Consider the following 23046-nt stretch of genomic DNA (forward strand, 5'->3'; position numbering starts at 1 on the left):
ATTTAAGATGCTAATATGTGCTGCTGCTAGCAAATAGCTAGCTATAGTCTATCAATTTAATTATGTGTCACAAAAATAAATTAAATATAAATGAATGAATGAATATATAAAATACCTAAATCATGTCAGGAAGTCTTTAAAATTTCACTCTGAGACTACTTAAATTGGGTCGCTTAAAATGACTTAATTCCATGATGTTGAAGTTACATGAACAAATTATGTTTGTTTAACGTAACCCAGTTATGTGGAACCTGTTGACAAAAAAAAATTAAAGCCAACATATCATTTTTTTTTAGTTTAGTTAGGGTAGACACCATATTCAATTTAACATGGATGAAACTAAGGCTGTGAGGAATAGACTTGCAGTCTTTACAATTGCACACACTGTATAAAGGTCCTATCATGTAATTTCCACGACCCACAACTTTCAAAACTATTTATGGAGTTTTTGTCTACTGAATTCTTTTTTTTTCATAAAGATGTTCCGTTAGCTGAACAATCGGTATGTTGTTAAATAACAGTACTATAATCCAGTGAACATACTGTATTTTATCCCTCACAGCCTCGTTTTCATTCCTGTCAAAAAAAAGAATTAAAAAGATTGGCGCTAACCTGACAAAATCTCGAAAATACTCCATTATTTACAAAACAATGCAATGAAGATGAGGTCACGTTCACTACAATCGTCGATAAATGAGATGCAAGATGGCGCCACATGTGCTTGTATGAAACTAGAGTGAATCGTAGGAAATATCAGACCGCTAAATGCCACACATGACCAATCATGATCAAGAATTTTAGAACACTAAAATTTAAGGTAACCAAATGTTGGGTGTCAACAGAAGGGTTGATCAGAGCAACTTTTGAATATAAGAAATTCCGAAATTGGTTCGTCATTGGGATCTGAGGTGTCAATTGAACATGATATGGTCCGACTGCAGCACATTCAGAGCCGGTCATGCTTGGCTTGTTGAAATGACTGCATAAGTCTGGAGCAAATTTCTGTTCCTGTTGATGTGTTAAAAATGTGTGGTCTGTCCTTGTGGGGTGCTTAGCACAGACAGCGAGACATTTTGCATGAGAGAAAGCGTTCTTCAGGAGGACAAAATCTGTGGGCGTGCGAGAGTTGGCGTGTCTGTGTATGCGTGTGGTGCAGTGAACACGCTTTGAGGGATTGTGCCCAAGAAAGTGAGTCTCAGTTGGGGAAAATGCTGAGGCCAGCAGTTCCCACCTGCTGGAGCAAATCGGATGAGCTTACATTCCCATGGCTGATCCGAGAACGAAGATGTTTATGTGCATACACTAGGCTTCTATAAAGGCTCAGAAAACTCATTTGAACAAAGTTTATCATTGATATTGTTGATTGCGATTGTGTTTGGTCATGTTTTTAAAGAACACACAGGCCCCGTTAACACCTGGTAGGCTATTAAGATAAGTTTTTGTCGATCTGATCACAAGTTGACAGCGCCAAATACAGGTGTAAATGGAGTCTAAAACGTTTTGAGGTTGTCCACTTTCAACCACTTCCAGAGGTAGTTAAAAACGCATTCGACCCGATTGTTTTCGTTGTCTGATCGCTCGTGGTCAAATGCGTTCGATCAGCCACAAAAGACCACCTACTCCCCACCCTCTGATTTAACGCGTAAACATAATAGGAAGCACTCTAGCCTGAAGGGATTTAAACTTTGTTGGCTGAAGACAAAGATACAAAATGTTTGAAGATAAAAAAAAACGTACCATGCGGGAAAAAAAATTTGTTGCAAAAATACCTAAAATATCTTTGGTAAAAGTTCTTATTCTTTGTGGGAATTAATGCATGAATGTATTTATTTATTTATTTAGATCAGTTTACAAATAAAATGAGACATGGGAATGACAATTCATATCTCTGACACCTAAAATGTCTTTGTACCTTTGTCATTCTAGAATGTTTTGAATGCTACTTTAATATAATGTGGAAAAAGAAATGCCACATTCATATTTCTATACAACAATTTTGAGTGAAGATTTTAGACTTCAGTGTTCATATTACACATACTGCATGAGGTAGGGCTAACAATAATGTGTATAATAACCTGCTACAGGAAATTATTACATATTAAATGCATATATGCTGTTCTTTAATATTATTTACTAGGTTCTTGTGTTATGTCATTATAATTTAAAGAAATTACTAATTCTAAAGGTATGCTGTTTTAATTTATAATTTTTATTTGATTTAATTTTATCTGATAGTACTTGGATCCAAATTGTATATGCTGAATACACAAGAAATGTTTAATTTAATGCTTGTTTATTGCACATTTTTTTTGCAACAATTAATGTTTTTCATAACCAGTTTTTGTTTGTGAAGTTTCCCATTTTGGGATTAAGACATTATGAATTGATGTTGAAAACTAGGAGCACTAGAGACCAGGATCATTTCTAAAGATATGCCAAAAGAAGCAAAAATTTTGCTCCCATTGTAACATTTGTGTTGTAACAACTGTAATGAACTGACAAACAACATGACTGTGTGTGTTTTGTTGTTTTGAAAGATCGAAATTTGAAACTTGCTTAGAATTTTGAAATGCTTCAGATGTTTTCCTGACATAATTCTGAAATACAGATATATAAATTTAGTACTTTTCTTTAAAAATTGGATTCTCTGTTATTTTTTCTCCGTAGGTTTTCACCCTCAGTTTGAAGGGTGAAGGTGTACATTTCCACACTCAATTTTTATTTAAAAATTTTGATCAATTGAATGACACCATGTCCAGGCATGAGCAGTAATAGCATGAAGAACACTAATTAAAGGTAAGTTTCCCAAAAGTCTGTGTATGTGTGTGCGATTAGTCTACCTTATATGCTTTCCTATGTGGAAGCACGCATCTCAGACGTAAAATATCTAATGTTGTTTATTTATGTCATTTGAGATCTTGTTATATTAATTTGTGTTCATGTGTGTCATGACTATCTAGTGTAAATACTTGCCCCTGTTTTGTAGCGTCTGATAAATTACTTAATTTACTGGATGTTAATGACACATTCATTGATTTAGAAAACAGTTTTGCCTGTTTCCATCTCTCAATTGTTTCTTTGATGAGCTTTCGTACAAAATAATTGAGCCTGTTAATTAGCTTCATTACGAGTGCCTAATAACCCTAAAGCTTTCAGGAAATAGACTTGTGTCTAAAGGCTGAAGTTCTTGACATTGTTTATCCCGGGTGGCTGCTCTTTTACAAAGGTTTCTGTAATTTAATAAAATAGCTCAGAGAAGGGGGATGTTATTTTTGTTTGTTCTCTTTGTATATGTGTGTTTGTTCATGAATAAAGTATTTTTTTAAAACACCATTTCAACATAAACAGATAGCCTACTTTATATGTATAATTGGAAAAAAGAAGTGTGTGTGTGTATTTACTCGCGCACGCACACACAGGTTTCCATGTTTTTCCATGTATAAACATAATGATTTATACCGTACAAACTGTATATTCTATTCCTCAACCCTAAACCTCACAAACTTTCTGCATTTTTACATTTTCAAAACAAACTCATTTAATATGATTTATAAGCCGTTTTATGAGGACCAAAAATATCCCCACAAGATCTTGTTAAAATTTTGTTTTTTATTTTAAATGTAAAAGAGTAAAATAATTGTATGTACTATTTTGTAAATTATATTATATAATATAAAACGTAATGAGTAAAGTTTAAATGTTCAGTATTTCAAGATTACGTCATTATTATGCATTTTGCAGATGCTATTTTCATTGCATTCAAGGCATACATTTTCTGTGCAAGAGATTTGAACCCATGACCTTGGCGTTGCTAGCACTGTTATACTTTTTGAGCTACAAGAATGACAGATTAAACTAAATGAGCCTAAATAACACACAGTATGTGTTCATATGTGTGTCAGTATATGTGTATAGGGTCCTGATGGGAGCTCTTTTGTCCAGTCTGAGGTTGAGTAAAGTGCCGGATACGGTGGTGTGACAGACGCGACTGTGTGATTGAAGACGCTGGGGTTGGAGAGGCTGTTGGCAGCTATATTTCAGCGTGGAGATGGATGGACTTCATGATGCGAGTTTTGCGTCAGGGTGAGCTCTGCGCCTAACTAGGCCTGAATAATTCACAATGGCCGTTATTGCAGAAGGGCCGATCAGCAGCGACGAAAAAGACGAGAGACGAGATAATAACATGGCTCGGGGTATGGAGATGAGCGCCTGTGCGTCAAGCTGATCTGAATAGTTAATGCGAAAAGAGAGAGAGAGAGAGTTGACGCTGGAATAGAGCAGCAGTGGCCCTTCGCTAAGCCTGGGTAATGGATGGAGAACGCCAGAGACAGTTATACTAGAGTGCTGGGCTGATCGCTGGTTTGGGGCGATGAGCTGAATTCCTTGTCTCTGGATCGTGTCATAAAGGAGGAATAATACCCACCAGGTCCGCTCATAAATATGCTAAGGAGGAGAAATAAGGATCTAAATATGATTTTTATGAGTGACAGAGGGAGAGAGAGAGAGAGAGCGAGAGGGAACGCATCCATGGCAAAGTGCTTGGCAAACAAAGGAAGGGCAATATTTCAGTACATTTGCTGCCAACATCGTTCTGTTTGAGGTGAGAGGCTGCCATAACAACACTAAATTCAGATCTGCTTGTGTCATTCAGATCCCCATAAAAGACGTTATGTTTATGCTGCTGTTATGTGGACAAAAGCACTGAGAAACAGTAGCGAGAAATAACTGCTTTATTTGGGAGAAAATGCAAATAATCCTGCCTGAGGTGTGGCATTCCTCAGCTATTCTGTAACAAAAATCATTAATATTACACATATAACTTGCGCTGGATTTATAATGCATTCTGCATAAATCCTCGGCCATAAATGATCGTAAAAGAATGCGAGCGAGAGGCACTGGAGAAAGTCGTCATTTGCTATCCGCTTACATGTTATTTCTATTTTGTGTCTCCTTGGCCTCTCTCGCATCCCATGTCTGTGCTCTTAACAAGTGTCCAGAATGCAACGGTGGTGTCAGAATCTTGCACGGCGACCTCTGACCCCCTACTAATCTCCTCTCACTCCGAACAGGTCAACTCATAAAACTGAGTGACAGGATTTTTTACGAAGAAAAATGTTTGTGCATGGCCTCCCCTCTGGCTCATACAGTATCCATTTCATGACAACAATTTATAGAGCTCAAAGTGTGATGGTAGTCATTGTCACTTTAGGGTCGATGACTTTGAGATTATACACGTCTCATCCGATGCAAGACAAATGTACCTCATTCCTATTGCATATTATATTCAGTTTGAAAATGCATTGTTTTTGTTCAAAATAGATTTTGTTCTTAAAATCCTAGACTGTCCCAGACTGTGCTGGGATGTTTATGTCATAAATTATGAGGCAACTGTATTACAAAGATTTGCAGCACCAATGAAAAGTATAGCATTGTAGGAAAAGTGAAGTTAATATCCTTTGCGTGTGTTCAGTCTCTTTCTTCTCCTGTTGTTTTGTGCAGACTGCAGGCTCCAGGCTGAGGGCGAAATCCAGCACCTGTTGTGCGACACATATGTAAGACAACCTCCTCATGGCCCCTATGTGTTGATCAGCAGTGAAGCCGGATATCTGTGGCAATTGTTACGTGACAGTATTAACGTGATTGATTCAAAGGCTGAACAGCAGGGGCCTTCGTGTGATAACATCTGACATGGTAAAATATATGACGGAAATAACAGGCCCTTGAATGTGTGTGCACATGATGCAAGACGGTTATATACATGTTTAACTTAATTAAAAAATGTATAAAAAATACTAAACATGTAAAATAATATTAATGAAAAATATAAGTAATGTTAAATTATAACCTGGAGTGATATGTTGGTAAATTCATAAAATAGATTAGGAAGTATGGAAACCCATTTCTGCAACAAAAGAATATAAATCATGCTTTGGTAAATAATCATGATATCAAATGTCGAAATTGATATATTAATTAATAATTATGAGGAAAGGTCTACATTATAAGAAAGAAGTCATAATTCTGACAAAAAAAGTGGAGATGTTCTCTCATAATTATGACCTCATAATTTTTACAGGTCAGTTTAGAATTGTCATAATTTTTACATTTTAACTCATGTTTATGACTTGGTTGCCCGGTTTCACAGACAGGGCTTAGATTTAGTCAGGATTAGGCCTTAGTTTAACTAGGATGTTTAAGTAGCTTTTTTTTAAAAACGTGCCTTAGAAAAAAAACATTACTGGTTTGCATCTCGAGACAAAACAATGGCACTGACATATTTTAAAATATATAAGATGTCTTTTCTGTGTAACCAGGCAAGTATCTAATAATTTTGAATCTCATTTATGTCTCAATTTTGATTTTTCATTTTACCATAGTATTTTTTTTCATGTCATTCCAAACCCGTAAGACTTTTGTTCACACAAATTAAGATCTTTTTAATGAAATCTGAGAGCTTTCTGTCACTCCATTGACAGCTACGCAACTACCACTTTTGAGCCCTAGAAAGGTAGTAAAGACATCATTAAAGTAATCCATGTGACTCCAGTGGTTTAACCTCAAATTTATGAAGCGCCGTGAGTATTTTGTGCACAAAAAACCTAATATACCACTTTATTTACAAAGTATTATTCTCCAATGCACGTTGGAGATTATTATTTTGTAAATAAAGTGGTAAAATTTTTTTTTTTTTTTTGCGCTAACAAAACATAAAATTGAGGTTAAACCACCGGAGTCACATGGATTACTTTAATGATGTCTTTACTACCTTTCTGGGGCTTGAAAGTGGCAGTTGCGTAAGCTTTCAATGGAGGGACAGAAAGTTCTCAGATTTCATTAAAAAGATCTTTATTTTTGTTCCGAAGAAGAACGTCTTACAGGTTTGGAACGACATTAGGGAGAGTAATTAAAGTAATGATCCAGCAAGAAGGATCTCCCAGCTTGCTGGATCCCTCTCAGAGTGAGAAAGGTCCGTTCTGTGTCCAGAGGTTAATAGGGGTCAGTTGAACAAAATCACAGAAGTTACGATTCCTGTTTGGGCAAACAGAGCAACAGAGATCTGTTTCAGTGACTTAGTCTAGACTGTGGCAGTTTGCCTTTTTCTTTTAGCCCATCTGGATGTTTGATCTGGTATAAGCCATTAACCTTGCAGTGCTTAAACCCCCCCAAATGCAACAGCAAGGTCAATATGGCACAGTTCTTGCACCCACATTATAAGTCAAGACTAACCCTGAGGCTTCACCAGAACAGCTGATCCAACACCAAGAAACAGAGAAAATCTGCTTTAACACAATCTGTATTGAGACTAACACCTCTTTTATTATTCTTGTGTTTTCCAGAAAGACAAGGGAATTATTAAGGTTGTACGGGCACATTAGTAGACACAATTCACCATTAAAAATACCAGAGCTAAGCTGAGAGTGATCCATCTAGATTTGTAGTTTGATGCATAATATCTGAAGTCCATCAGTGTAAGAGCTTTGACCTCAAAACATGACGTGTGACTCTGTGGTCATAATACAGAATGAAATGAAAGTAATGGAGGAATTATTGTACCCAGGGAAAGGGTTTATGACAGACTGGATGACACATGTCAAGAGAAAGACATCTGGTGCCGAACCGAGGAGCATGGATGAATTCCTTTGACAAATTTGATGCTGTGCCTTTGTTTTTAAAGGTAAATGCTCTCCAAAAACCTTGCCAATTGAATTCAGACAGCAAATATTTTGGATTACAAAAAAACACTTTAATTGGTTACTTGATAACTGCTAAATATGTATATAATATAAATATGTGTATGTGTATTTGTACAGGTTTGGCTATATATGTGAGGGCCAAATGTCCTCAGACTAGTCTGGACATTTTACTGGTCCTCACTAGTTAGAGGCTTATAAATGTATCTAAATCTATTTTGTGTGTGTTTATGCAATTTAGTAATAATTCACTTTAGCCTTACAAATACTTGTTTTTTTTTTTCTTAATAGTTTATTGTAGTTAACTAATAGTATACTTTAATAGTTTAAATTGTTTCTAATTTGAGTTGAGAAAATGCACATACTGGCTGACAAAAAATAAAATAAAAATTAATAAGTAGTTATTTAATCTGCTAATATGTGTTTTTTCTCTAAATTCAGAACTTTTGGTCATTTAGTTATTGTTTTTTTTCCCTGCTAAGTAAAATAGTTTAAAATTTAGGTTAAATTATATTTTTAATCTGCTTCAAATGCAGGCTTAATGACACGTCTTCTATGCCTTTGAAGGAAAAATACAGAATATCTCCGAAGCCTTGAGACCATTAATTATATTCATGTGAAATGTCATCCATGGCCCCGTGGAAATTCTATAGACAAACAGAGGAAAAGGGGTTTTAATAAATTTGAGTTATCTGTGAGTAGGTATGAGAGAGTTGCGGTTACGCCTGTTAGAGGTGTAGTGGGGTAGTGTTGCACCCCGTGTTGGGTTAGGGTGTCAGCCCTGAGCCTCTTATTGAATTACAACAAAGGCAGCTAAAGGTCAAGCCTCTGTGGCAACACTGTGGCCACGCACTGGCCACACTGATGGAAACCCGAGGTCGTTTGAAAGGTGCATTGCCGGAATCCATCCTGGTGGCTTTTTTCAAGGGAGTGTTCCATGGGGAAGTAGCCTGAATGCATGTGCATTTGATACCACATTAGCTTATGAGCAGAGTGTGTTTTTACTTTGTCATATAGAGTGACCATTTTTAATCGCTTGACCATTCATTTTCATTGCTCCCAGAAGCATCATGCATATTCAACCTGAAAGGGACTTTTTTAAGTGGATTAAAAAGTTTTTGATTTGACCAATCCAGTCAAGATCTGTAAATCATTGGCTTTACAATGAACATCTTGTCTAACATGTGCAAAAATAAAAGCTAAACACTGATATACTATCCTGCCTTACACATATGAATAAAATTACTTAATTGTATTTTGTTTTTCTTTGGTTTTATTTCTCTTAGGACCCCAAGAATACCAGGAGAATAATGCCGCTGGTGGTCCCTTGGTGGAAAAAAATGGTTCGTGGTCCCCATGTCATAATAAGGATGAATGTAAGTTTCCATACTAAAGTGAAATTAGCCATTTTTGTGTAATTTTGTCATACTTTTGTTAGATACATTGGTGTTTACAGGCCTGTGTACATATATTTATTACTAATCTAGCTGTAATTTCCTTTTTATATACTTTGCCATTCAAAAGTTTTTATTTTTAAATAAATTAATTGTATTCAGCAAAGATACATTAAATTAACCAAAAGTGACAGTAAAGCATTTACAATGTTACAGAAGATTTCTATTTAAAATAAATGCTGTTTTTTTAGCTTTCTATTTATATAAGAATCCTGAAAAAATGTATCATGGTTTCCTCAAAGATATTAAGCTGCAGAATTGTTTTCCAATATTTCATAATATTTTTATATAATATTATAATACAAATATTATAATATTTTTCATAATAAATTTTTGATCAAATAAATTCAGACTTCTTTTAAAAACATTGAAAAGTCATACCAACCCCAAAGTTTTGATCGGTAGTAGTGTGTGTGTGTGTATGTACTATGTACTATGTATGTATATCAATTGGTCACTTCAGCATTCATCAGAACTAAATCAGGTATTAGTATTACTGTACTGCAGAGGCAGCAGGTTTTCACAAAAGCTCATGGGTTTGTCATGGTGAAGTTCTGAGACCACATACTGTGGAGCTCCTCCAGCATTTTCCATGGGTTGATATGGAACACGACTTCAAGAAGGTTGAATGCTTGAGCCGTTCAGCAAATTCAGAAATTTCAAAAACACATCTAGAAAAGGGAAACTGAAGAACGCACATTTGAACCACCTGTCTTTACTGTTTGGTCTGTTCTAAAGTTCCTGGTGCATGCTATTATAATTCTACACTGATTTAGTATATCTAATGAGAAGTTGCTGGGCGTAGCGCCTCTCAAATAATCAACCAGGATGTCTGTTTAGGGTTGACATGAGCCTTGAGCTGCACCCAGGCTAAATTATAGTCCCGCACTTCTCCTCTCTCGACTGAGCGAATGCTGATTCAAGCAAAAAATTCATGCACACCTCACCATCTTTTGCCCATCCTCTGTTCTCCACTCCTCTTAAACCTGACCAGAGGGAAAAACGCTTGCTCTCTCGCCTCACTCTTTCATTTCTCTCCTGCTCCCTGTTTCTTTTCACTTTCTCATTTCCAGATATACAAAAAGTGTGCGCTCTGTCTGTTTTTGAACATGCCAACCCATTTTACTTCCATAAGCTGACATATTTTAGACTGAAATGGAATAAAATGTTCTAGACATTTGAGATAGTGAAAAGTTGTTTGGAATATAAACACAATGTTACGTTTTTTAAAAGTCACTTCTGCTCACCAATGCCTATTTTATTTGAATAAAACACAGTAAAACGGTAATTGTGAAATATTATTATAATTTAAAGAAAGGGTTTTCTATTATAATATAATATAACATAACATCAGTGTCACTTGATCCTTCAGAAATCATTCTAATAGGCTGATTTGGTTCTCAATCAATGTTGCTTAATAGTTTTTGGGGAAACCATGATACCAATCAAAGGTTTGGGGCAAGTTTTTTTTTAAAGAAATTAATGCTTTTATTCAGCAAGGATGCATTAAATTGATCCAACGTAAGAGCAGAGACATTATAATGTTATAATGTTACAAAAGATTTTTATTTCGAACTTTATTTCAAATTTTTATTCCTTTGTACTTCCTATGCATCAAAAAATCCTGAACAAAAATATTAAGCAGCAAAAAGTGTTTTTAACATTGATAATAAGAATAAATATTTAATTGGCAGCAAATCAGCATATTAGAATGATTTCTGAAGGATCATGTGACACTTAAGACTGGAGTTAAATTCAGCTTTCTCAGCATAGGAATAAATTACATTTTAAAATAAATTAAAATGTAAAACAGTTCCTTTGAATTGTAATAGTATAAATAAATTGTAATCATTTCACAATATACATTTTTTTTATTGTATTTTTGTCATAAAAATGCAGTCTTGGCAAGCATCAGAGACTTCTTTCAAAAACATAAAAAAAACTTTTAATCAGTAGTGAAAATAGCTAGTAGACTATTTGAAAAGGTTTTCAAAAAGGCAAGTTTATTTATTTATTTTGGGGTCAGTTATGATCCATGTTGACTCTAAAGCACTAGATTAGAGAGGATCATAAGGCCCACATTGTACATCACCCATGTAATCTGCCTCGCCTCTCAGCACGGGCAAAAAGAAGACTGTGCGTTTTTGTCATGTTTTTTGTTGTTGTTGCCTGGAAAGGTTATGGTTAGATCTAAGCCTATTTATCTGTCGTCTCTCCCTGTCTACCCCCGCCTTCACGCCTCGCTCTAGGCCCAGCAGTTCTCGCTGCTCTTCTGGGGAAAGAATGATATACTGGCTAAATGAGCTTCTTTATCAATCCGCAGGAGCAGAGGGGAGGACGTCTGCCTCCTCAGCTTATGCCATCAATATCCTCTTATATAAATGTCAGCTGTACCATTTTACTCATCGCCATTTCCCACACTGCTGATTACATTATCCTGTAATGGAGGGGCTCGCTTCATCCTCTATGACTCTCTCTCTTTCTTTTTCTCACACGTGCAGACACACTCTCTCTCTCTCTCTCTCTCTCTCTCCATCCCTCTCTCTGCCTCCCTAACTCTCCCAACGGTAGTGTGTCAATAGCCTGCCTCCATGAAACAAGTCAATTTTCTGCTGGCTTGGCAGCAAAATAAATCTCAGAGCTATCCAGAGCGCTAGAGATATTTATATTGAGAGCTTGTGTTTGTGTGTGTGTGTGTGTGTGATGGGAGTTTGTGTCCTTGGCTGAATGGGAGTGATTTCTTGCCCGGGCTCCACTGCAAAGAGAGAGAGAGGAAGGGACAGAACAGAGAGATTGAAATAGAGATATGCCCAGCGGCTGGGGGAGGGTGGGAGAGACATGCAGTCGTTTCTCGTCAGGCCCTTAAAGCACGACTGGCAGTGATGACCAACCGCATTTGTTTTACTTGCTGCAGTTGAGGTGGCAGGAAGAGACTTATGTGCAGATGGATGCTGCTTTAAAGCTCAAGGGGCTCTCTCGCTCTTTCAGGGGAGTGGATATTGTGTTGGCCAGTGATTCATTACAAGCAGTTGAGCAGTGAAAAGGAAGAAGGCCGACCGCGAGCCAGGGTGGCCTCCTCTCGTCGCCTCGGAAAGACTCCCGCTAAAAGTCACTCGACTGACATTTAACTACATCAGCTCAACGTCACATTTCAGATGAATTTCATTCATCAAGTTCCCATCTGCGGGTGCGTGTCTAAGAGCTAAATGACTGTCCCGTATTAATGCTCTCTGCTCCTCCATCTGCCTCTGCATTGCAGCTTTTCTGGTTCATCTGTCTCTGTGTCACCGTTATCAGATATGAAGTTCTTTAGAAACTGTTTTTTTGCAGGAAGTCATTGTATGCATTTAGTTATGCTAAAGGAGGTTTCTAAACCTCAGGAGTCCTGGGGTTTATTCTGTGCTTTGGGGGCAGTATGCTAATCTCTGTATTGTTCACTAGAGGGCAGTAGAGTAGGCAGTGGTGTGACCAGTGGTTCTTATGATTGAGTGATTCATTTAGTATGTCAGTGATTATTTTTACTGTGTTCACTATATGGTGCATAGATGTATATGCATATTACTATATTTATATCTATATATATATATCTATATATATATATCTATATATATCTATATATATATATATAAGTATGTATATACAGTGTGTGTATATACTTAAAAAAATGGCAGATGTTGATGTCAGAAATTTATTATAAAAATGACTATTTTACAACTTAAAACTGTATATTTCATTAGGTGATATAATGCTAATATACCTACTTTAACTACCAAAATCAGCCTTTTTACCGTAAAATGTACCTTTAACCACCACAATGATACAGGTGGCACAAAAGAATGCCACATAATGAATCACGGTTTATCGTAAGCAGTCTGTACTTATATGGTGCAGAGTGTCATACAAACAGAATAGGTCATCAGGGTAACACACGAAAATAAAATAATGCTATAAAGATTAACTAAATAACATAAAGTAACACAAAACATTTCATTTTTAACAAATCATTTTGTTTCTTCTTATTTTTGTTATCAGTAATCACATGGGAAAGTGTGTAACGCAGGGAATTCTGGAAATGACCTTTAACAGTTTTTTTTTTACTGTAAATTATGTGGTAATTCATAGTTAACTTATTACTTGCAAAAACCATAAAAGAGATAGCATTTTACAGTAAAATTTAATTTAATGTGATGTTAAACCATTTACAGTTTTTCACCGTATTTGGTAAGGTATGGTAATTTTTTTACTGTAGCATTTTTATAGTATTGCACAATTTGCAACTAGAGGCTAAAGTTTGTGGACAAACTACGATGTTGGATTGAAAAGCCTGAACCTCGAGCCAAGACTTGAACTCGGGTCGCCTTGTGCACATCTGCGGCATGTACCAGAATGCTGCTATAAGTGTATATATATATATATATATATATATATATATATATATATATATATATATATATATATGTAATGCAGCAGAATAAGGCTATTGCTCCTACATAACTGCATATTTTTATCAGTTAATTTGTCTATGGGTCATTATATTTCTTACTGATTTATGTTCGTTCCAAATAAGATACAGATAAAGTAGCACAGTAAGATTACATTTATTTGAATGCATTACAGAGCGATCCTTCCTGTCTGCATTGTCTCTCTACTAATAGAAAAGCTGTGGAATATAATTATTTTAAAAACAGAATTAATAAATGCTAGAAATTTACAGTTTCTAAGCTATTTTATTGATAAAATCACAGGACAGCATTGACAGGAAGTTTCTGCACTCCTGAATGTTCTATGTGCACTCGATATTGAGTATCCAGATTGAAAAACAAACATAATTGTGGAGCTTTCAGAGTATTCATTTCATTGTTATTTTAACTGTTGGAAATGGATCGTAAAAGTGGACTTCAAAGATTTCTCATCTATTCTTGTGGTCCCTTCTATTGAACAGCATTAGTAGTACAGCCAATTTTTTTGACTTTTGATCATAATTTATATGAAAACTGTAAGTCTACTCTAATCAGTTAGAAAAGATACAGCACAGTCAGAACAGTCTGAAGGTTTTCTGCCTGTTGACTTCTGCTAGGTGTCCATGTGTAAGTGTCAAAATCACATGATCAGCGGCTAGTCAATGTCAAGCTTAAAGTGCCCCTATTATGGATTTTTGAAAATGACCTTTCATGTAGTGTGTAACATAGCTCGAAGTGAATGAAAACATCCTGCAAAGTTTTAAATCTGAAAGTGCACCGTATATAAAGTTATTGTCTTTCAAAAGTAAGAGTCGACTCTGAGTCAATGAAATGAATCGAGTTCATTTCAAACGAGTCATAAGCCGTTTCATCGTGATGTCAAGACGAAACATTAGCATATTGCCCGCCCACTTATTGCACGCACAGACTCAGCGTTCATGTGAAGAATCAGTGGTTAAAATTCATCTTTACCATGATACCACAGCAGTATAATCCTAAACTTTTGCTGTGTTCCCTTTATTTTACTGACGACTGCTTCTCAAATCTCGCAATTCAATGCAGGATTCGCAAAGCGCTTACTCTTGAAAGATGGTTATATTGTGTTGGTCTCCTGCTAACTGATTATTACTGTCTTACTGAAATACTTATGCTAATCAGTTGTGGGCCACTATTACCTAAAACTGTCTATTGATGTGGATTGTCTGTCGTTCTCATTATTTTGAGGTAAGATTAAGCATGGAACAAGATTTGTTTGAGAATCATTGAACATGTGATGATGTGCAAATGTATATTATGAGAAAATGAAACAGTTTTTTGACCTTTGATGTGTGTAAACCTGTTGTAGAATATTCCAAAACAACTTTATAATAGCATAATAGGGGCACTTTAAACTAGGCGTGGCACGATCCGCCTTTTTTGCCTCCGATACCGATTCCGATCCAATACTAATATAATAATTAAAAAAACTGTGCCGAATTACCTAATAAACTGTATCTGTATGCCTCACTGTGGGGAAGAGACTGTGATGATTCTTTTGTTAAAGGCATCAAGCTTGACTTAAACATTATTTTCCTTACTTTGTAAAACAATATACAGACAAAATATATATCTTATATAATTAAAGACATTTCTTTTAAAATTTTAAGTGCAACTTTTTAATGAAGAAACAACATATGATAGATTGGACAGAACAACTAAGGCTATCAATAAACTGCCATTGCGCAAAAGTATTGTAATATGAAAGGTTCCAATTCAGAGCGGCACGAAACCTTATGCGCATCCCGTGCGCAGAATGATGCGCTCGAAGCAACATGGAGTCACGGCGCACAGCGCTTCGCATTGAAAAGTTCAAAGCACAAAGGGAAGATATACATATATTTATTTATTTATTCATTAGTTTGAGCCTTTTAACAGTGTTAAATTTCAGTTAATGTGCGTGTGAAGAACAATTATATCGCTCTCTACTCCAGTGTTGTGATCTGACACCCGGGAGAAAGTAACAGGTGAAACTCCAGCAAGTTAAAGTCTTTTTATGCAAACCATAGACCTTTATCTACAGATCTACAGTATAATAATAGGAACATTGAATCATCTTGGAGAGAGTTTCATCGTGTTGAGTGTCGTGTTGAATGTCGTAACCGAGCGTGACGCGCTGTTTGAATGCTGAATGGAGACTTGATTTAACGACTTAAATCTGTACCTCACATTAAACTATATGTAATGGCTTCAGAAAACTTGGAATATAGTACACAAAAACATTATGGTCCTTTATAATGTTTTTTTGCCTTTTGTGTTGTATAACAATAACACACGCACAATATCGGATTTGGATGGGCTCATCTGGCCAATACCCGATCCGGCAAATATTTGTAGTATCGGAGCAATACCGATACTGAGTATCAGATCGGCGCACCCCTACTTTAAAGTGTCATGGCAGAGCATTAAATGCCCTGTCCCAAATGGCACACTTCGCACTTTCGGTCTTGTGGGCTTACAATACAGTAGGTGCCGCGTGAGAGCGTAGGGTGTCCCATTTGTCATTTTAGATTTCAGAAGGGCGCTCACTAGTGTCCCCTTTGCGGTCGATATGCACCCTCAATGCGCACTTTTGACGAGTCGAAGCGGCATTATGTTACAAAAGTGCGGACTCATTAGGGCTGGGTATCGTAACAAAAATTTCGATACCGATTTCGATACCGATACCTTGACTTCGATACCGGTTCCTGAACGATACTTTTTTCGATACCAATTTTATCAATATAACATTACCTAAAAAAAAAAACTTTGTTATTTTTTCAGTTTGTTGACTTTTTTACACTCATATTTTGAGTCTGTAAAAAAGCAGCAATGCTAAAGTTTTCTATGTTTCCTAATCATTTAACAACATGTATTCTTTACTTCAATGAGCTCATTGTTTCTGCCTTAACTTAATGCATTGTTTAACAATGAAACTGAATGAAAATTAATTGAAATGCATTATACACAGTCACCCCTGATAACAGATAACTCTAAATTGTAATTTAGACACATGCATTTTCTGTAAAGCTCCTTTGAAACGATATGTTTTGTGAAAAATGCTATACAAATAAATGTGAATTGAATTAAATATAGGCTACTGGGGTGCGGGATATATGCCTCACGCTCAGCACACATGAAGCTTGCGCAAAGCACTGGCAAAAGTAGTCTAGTGATTATGGATGTGTCGGGAAACGATAGCAAGGAGATATTTTAATTGTTTATTAATGAACAAGTGTTTACTAAACGTGTTGGCTGCAAAGATGATTATTGCGAATTTGCGATGCTGACTCGTCATCCCTGCAGTAGTGAACGCGCGCGCGCCTATATGGATTAGGTAATCAAACTATTTATTTATAATTGTTTCGTTTAAAAGTAGACATATTTTGAACATATATAGAACTATTTCTCATGTCTGTGAGGCAAGTATCCTATACGCTGAGTTTTGGTTTATATGTGACGCGCTCCAGTTCTTGTAGTCGAAGGCTGATAAACTTTCTACTCTCGAGTGTATTCTGTGCGCTTTTAAGTGCCTTATCAGATTTACCGTGTTACCGGTCTTGGCAGCAATTATCTTGTCGAAAATATTGCATCGTGTGCTTATGGCATCGAGTCGGGTACATAGGTACACTTTTGATCATTTCCACATATTTTCTATCTATCTGGGTTGGACGCTTACACACACACACACACACACACACACACACACACACACACACACACACACACCACAGCCTCACGTGCGACAAGCCACGTCTCTGGGCAGCCGCGTAAACTAGTGTTTTTCCGCCACAGCCAATCATGCTGCATGTTTATTGTTTCACTGACGTTGACGAGATTAACCACTTAGGTACCGAAACTTGGTACCGAAAAACAAGACATGTTTCGATACTCGGTAGTATCGAGGCAATTCGGTCGGTACCTAAAAAGTACCTAACTCGGTACCCAGCCCTAGGACTCATAGGAAGACCACAAGTGTTTAGGGTGCCATTTGAGACAGGGCCAAAGTGGACTATTCTGTGGAACCCCTAGTTCAGATCTAACCCTGATCCAACAGTCTGTAATTATCAAGTGCTCCTAAGGATCTTAATGCTGCCTTCATGTGCTATCGGAAATTTCCTCTTCCCACTTCTGAAGTTGTGATTACGAGCTTGTCGCATTCAAGAGCTCTGTTGTTGTTAATAAGAGGAATTATGGAGGACCCCAGGTTTATTCTTGCCTGTGTATTGGTAAATTTTATTAAATCCAATATGATATTTAGCTTCCCATTCATTGAGAACCATATAAACATTCGCTATCTATCTAGTCAGCTTGCTGACAGTTCTGGAATTTGTGTCAAATACAGGCTATTTTCACAGTGTATAAAACATAGGGCTACTGTAATACGCTTCAAATGATTAATCATATGTGTAAATATGCACTACTACAGCAAGACAAGGTGATGTAGCTGTTGTGCCCTCCGCCGTGTTTAAAGTTTATGGCACGCTCAACCTTGGCAACTCTGGAACTTGGGTATCAAAATTATCCCGAGCCTCTTAGTGGTGTAAGACTTGAGAGGGCGTTCATGTCCAATTTTTTCATTCTCATTTCTCATATTTATAATATATCGGATAGCATGTGAAGGCAGCTTAATTAGCTGGTTCAGTTGATGTTTGATCAGAGTTGGAGCTGAACTTTGCAGGGAGGTAGATTTCCAGGAACAGGTTTGGGCACCCCTAGTTTACATGAATATTCAGAACTAAACAAGAGAGGACCGTTAAAGAAAGGGGTGTCCAAACTCAGTCCTGCAGACCTTCTTGCAGAGTTCAGCTTGCCTCAACACACTTGGAAGTTTCTAGTATGCATTGTAAGACCTTGATTAGCTGGTTCAGGTGTGTTTAATTGTGGTTTAATTCACTTGATTGAATCAGAATTTCTAACGCTACAAAGAGCCATTTAGGTCAGCGTTTGATTATTCCCTAGCTGTCGTAATGGTGTTTGTTTGCACTATATCGCAAATGTTTGCGAAAAGTAGCTAATTACTGGAAAAGCTTCTTTTCAAAACACATCCGCAATGCTGAAAAATGTACGCAAGATAATAGCGTTGCTACTTTCAGTTTCCCCCTCAGCACTGGTCTGCTCACTTTGTTATATAATCTCTTTTGAATGCACATATATAATTTTGAATGAATCTTTTTGACAATGAGAAATCGTTAAAACGGTCATTATGCATTGCATTGCTAAGCTTTGACCTTTTCTTTCAATTATACTGGGATCAAAGGTTGCAACCTTGCGTGGTTATTTTTGCCTCTGGTTTTCTTTTATTTTCGAATTGATTCAAGAAGAAAAGGTGGTCCGAGCAACTAACATGAAATCAATGAGAGACTGATGTGGTATTAACGCTGGCCGTTTTCGCCTCTGCTCTCGTGGTGTGGAGCAGCTAAACAGCTTAAAGCCAGCGGGAGCTCGACAGGCCAGAAATGTGACATTTTGAAATGTGCTCCAAGTACCTGCAGACATCCAGTGTTTTATTTAAAATCAATGTTTAGCCTGGAACAGCCTGCTTAAGAGTTTTGACTGTTATGTGGCAATTTGTTTTTTTTATGTTTCCATCTCTCTCTTTCGGTACCTCTTGCGTTTTCTGTCACGTTGTTGGAAGTTTAAAAATATTGCATTGTTGTTGTGTAGACATTTGTCCTAAAAATGTCATGTTGTCGTGCAGAAAGATTTATTATGAACTTCCTATTCATCAAAGAATCTTGAAAAGAATCTTGGTTTCCACAAAAATATTAGCAGCAAAACTGTTGATAATTGTTAAGATAACATTGATAATAAGAAATGACCAGCAAATCATCATATTAGAATAATTTCTGAAGCATCACGTGACACTGAAGACTGGATTATTGATGCTGAAAATTCAGCTTTGTCATCATAGTAGTGCATTACATTTTAAAATGTACTAAAATAGTAAACATAAATTATAAATTGTAATATTATTTCAGAATATTAAAGTTTTTACTGTGGTTCTTAAATCATCTAAATCCAGAGCATTAGAGACTTCTTTCAAAAATGTAAAAAAAAAATGACTGAACCCATACTTTATATTTTAAAAGCATGAGGGTATCAGTGATTAGTATTCACAATCATTTTTATTATTAGTAATTATTATTGGAGTAAGCAAAAAGAAGGGGAAGAGAAAATATTAGTTTAATCATAATGTTATGATACTGTAATATTAGGGGTACACAGTGAACATGTAACATATATGTCAAAGTCTTTAAAGGGATTTACATACTTTTGTAAAGGATTTCTAAAATTATATTTTTATAAAATCCTAGTCTGTATAATAATCTGTCTAATATATATTTTATATTATATTTATAAAATTATATCTTTTTAAATGTAGTAGTACTTTTCTAAAATAAATCAATTTAACTGAAATATCACATGAAAAAATGGCACTGATGCCAAGGTCATGGGTTTGATTCCCACACACACTTAGGCAAATAAATGTATGCCTTAAATGCACTTTGGATAAAGTTGTTTTCGATAAACTATCTGCCGATATCTTATTTGTCACAAATGTGTCAAACAGATTGTTAAATAAATAAATATAACTCACCCCTTTCCTGCTTGGTGTTGAATCAAAATGGTTGATTTAATGCCCATTCACTCAGTGTAAATCAAATGAGTGTGTGACAGACGATGAAAACAGTTCACTGGGTTTAAGTTTTGTTAACCAAGGAGAATACTTCCCTGGCCCTGTGGGCATGTTAAAATTCATGACTTCTGATTTTTATTCATAAGGCCCAACCTTAATGAAGCTGTCAGGGCTGGAAGACACACGAGGGGTCAGACGTACTCTTTCAAACACGCGTGAACTCACGCTGATGAACCTAATTCACACATCCTCAAGGCCTTTCCCCTGAGCCCACCAATCACAATGGCCTCCCACTTGACCTACGACCCTCCACGGGGGTCTCCCATTGGCTGCGTAGTGAAAGGAAAGCGGGAGACATCCCTGCTGCTCATCTCCATCACAATGGAAGCATATGTTTGTGGGCATTTGAGCGCATGGTTCTGGCAGAGTCCATATTAGACTGACGACAGAGACCAGGTGTCTGAACCCCGCACACTCGGAGACGAAAGGGAAAGTCAACACTGTTAGTAACACTTCTCTGATTTATAACACACCCTCCCAAGCCGATCCACTGGAGCTAGTCTATCCATTTAGCACACAGAACGAGTTCTGTGTATGCTTGTTTAGTGGGCAGGCTGTTGTAATCTTTGATGGGATCATATGCACTTTGGCATTGTGTTCTGGGGAGTTGTAGATGTTGATTGATTATGGACTCTGAGATAGTTATATCACGAGTGTGCCTGGGTTACAGGATTTCACTCAGTGCCCCGTGCAAACAGCTTACTGCTGATTAAACATTGATTTTCCTCGGCACTCTCTCACCCTGATAAATAGAGCATTAAAAGATCTCCACAAATAATAACATTGTGGAATAATAAAATTTGTTATATCTGGGGAACCACAATGCATTGAGTAATATCTTGGATTATTGCATTTTGATTATCTTGCATACCGCAAGTAAAGGTTATTATCACCTACAGTCTCGCAGACATATCCTTACCATTTATTAATGAGAATAACAACCCTCAAAAAATTGTTGCAATATTTATGTATTTACTATTTGCAGGTTTTCTAATGGAAGTGAGGTGAAGGAGAGCGAGGAGGGTGAAGGCGAGTTTAGCTTGCATAGCAGGCTCTTCCTCTATCATGGTAAGTGAGCTCCTCCTAATTACTATTCAATAAACTCCCGTTAAATTAACAGCTCAATAGGCAACAACATCTGCTGTATGTGGCAGGCCAGTGAGTCGTACATCTTCCTCAAGCCCTTCTCTTTTCCCTCTTCGTCTCATGTTTTCTCACCGACAGGCGGCTTTCTGTGTCACTCTAATCTGCTATTTGATTTCTCTGACTCTCTTCCTCTATATTTGTGACTTTGTGTATGTGTTTAGGTGTATGTATTGAAAATGGTACTTCATCATTCCCATTTTGAGAGTACTGGCATTGGTGATGCTTGACATTTTTTGCTTTTCAGTAAGGTATTTTTTTTAAAGAAATTAATAATTTTATTAGGCAAGGATGCATTGCTTTTGATCAAAAGTAACAGTAAACACATTTTCTATTATTACAATTTCAAATAAATAAAATTCGAATATATACTATCTATTCATCAGAGAATCTAGTGTATCCCGGTTTGGTTCCACAAAAATATTAAGCAGCACAAATACAAAGTTCTGTCATGAAACACTAATGATGCAGGCTGATATGTCCTTAACTCAACCTGCTTGCAATCACATCATTCTTTATGGAGCAGAGCTGATTGGTTCCTGCTGTATCATTAGCCAATGAGCTCGCAGCTCAACCTTCAAATACTTGGTCAGCATTTGTTGTAGCAGTTTGTAGCACGCTTTCAGAAACCCTCCACTGGGGAAGATCTAAAGAGCTGCTACGTGTTATTCATGTATGGTACTGCAGCAGCATGTTTTAGTTGCTCACAGCAGCATGTCGTCGAGTATGGATTGGCAGTAGCAAGTCCTGTACTTGCTCTGCAGCAGCAATAATCATCAACAGCAGCAGCAGTGTAGCAGATCTATTCCGCCAACATATCAACCTTGCAATATCCATTACCATACCAAACACTCCAAGAGTTGTCATAATGACAGAACTGTTTTCAACATTGATATTCATCAAGCATGAAATCAGCATAGAAGGATTTCTGAAGGATCATGTGACACTGAAGACTGGAACAGTTATTTTAAATTGTAATAATCTTTCACAATATTATTCATTATATTAATTATACCAACAACAAAACTTGAATGTTAATCTTAAAATAAAAAAGCTGAAAATAAAGTTAGAAGATTCTGAGTATTTTAAAGTGTAACTTTAAATTGCAAGTTCAACTTCTAGAAACCACTGTGATGCAAGTCACTTACAAGGTAAATTCTATAACGTTGTGTATTCCCTGGGAGTCAAACCCAATTCCATGACATTGCAAGTGTTATTAAGTAATATATAGGAAGCCTCTTTCAAAATAGGTCTACCACAAAATATTGTTTGGGAATTATTCATGCAAATTTTTAAATGTCATCTTCTCACACTGAAGAGACGTGTATTTATTTGTTAAATTTACTGATTGTCTTCATCTAATTTTTATTTGTGTCAACGGGAGTAATTGTGGTGCTTTTAGCATCACAACTAATTATTTATATTAATATGGAAGTAGTTATGTATAATTCATAAATATTTACCTGAAAACTACAGTGTTTTATACCAGCAGCTACATTTTTACATTTAGCAACAACTTAATATTCAGCAATATTATTGACTTGACTGCACTAACACTATTGGATGAGAACAGCTGGATGGAT

At 36.4% G+C, this 23046-nt stretch overlaps 1 long non-coding RNA gene across 3 annotated transcripts; it reads left to right on the forward strand.

Annotated features, from left to right (window-relative positions):
* Positions 1-2672: 2672 nt before the first annotated feature.
* Positions 2673-21343, forward strand: LOC143744695 (uncharacterized). 3 transcript variants are annotated; one of them, XR_013205894.1, is made up of 6 exons: positions 2673-2796; positions 3903-4083; positions 5500-5691; positions 7559-7675; positions 8978-9067; positions 21306-21343. It is a non-coding gene; the product is annotated as an uncharacterized LOC143744695 (long non-coding RNA). The 3 variants fall into 3 exon arrangements; XR_013205893.1 differs by lacking the exon at positions 21306-21343 and having other exon boundaries at positions 8978-9200; XR_013205895.1 differs by lacking the exon at positions 21306-21343 and having other exon boundaries at positions 5500-5552; positions 8978-9200.
* Positions 21344-23046: the final 1703 nt, after the last annotated feature.

Source organism: Siphateles boraxobius, unplaced genomic scaffold (assembly GCF_051911475.1).
Source record: "Siphateles boraxobius isolate OS27281-9 unplaced genomic scaffold, OSU_SipBor_1 20, whole genome shotgun sequence".
Classification (NCBI taxonomy): Eukaryota; Metazoa; Chordata; class Actinopteri; order Cypriniformes; family Leuciscidae; genus Siphateles; species Siphateles boraxobius.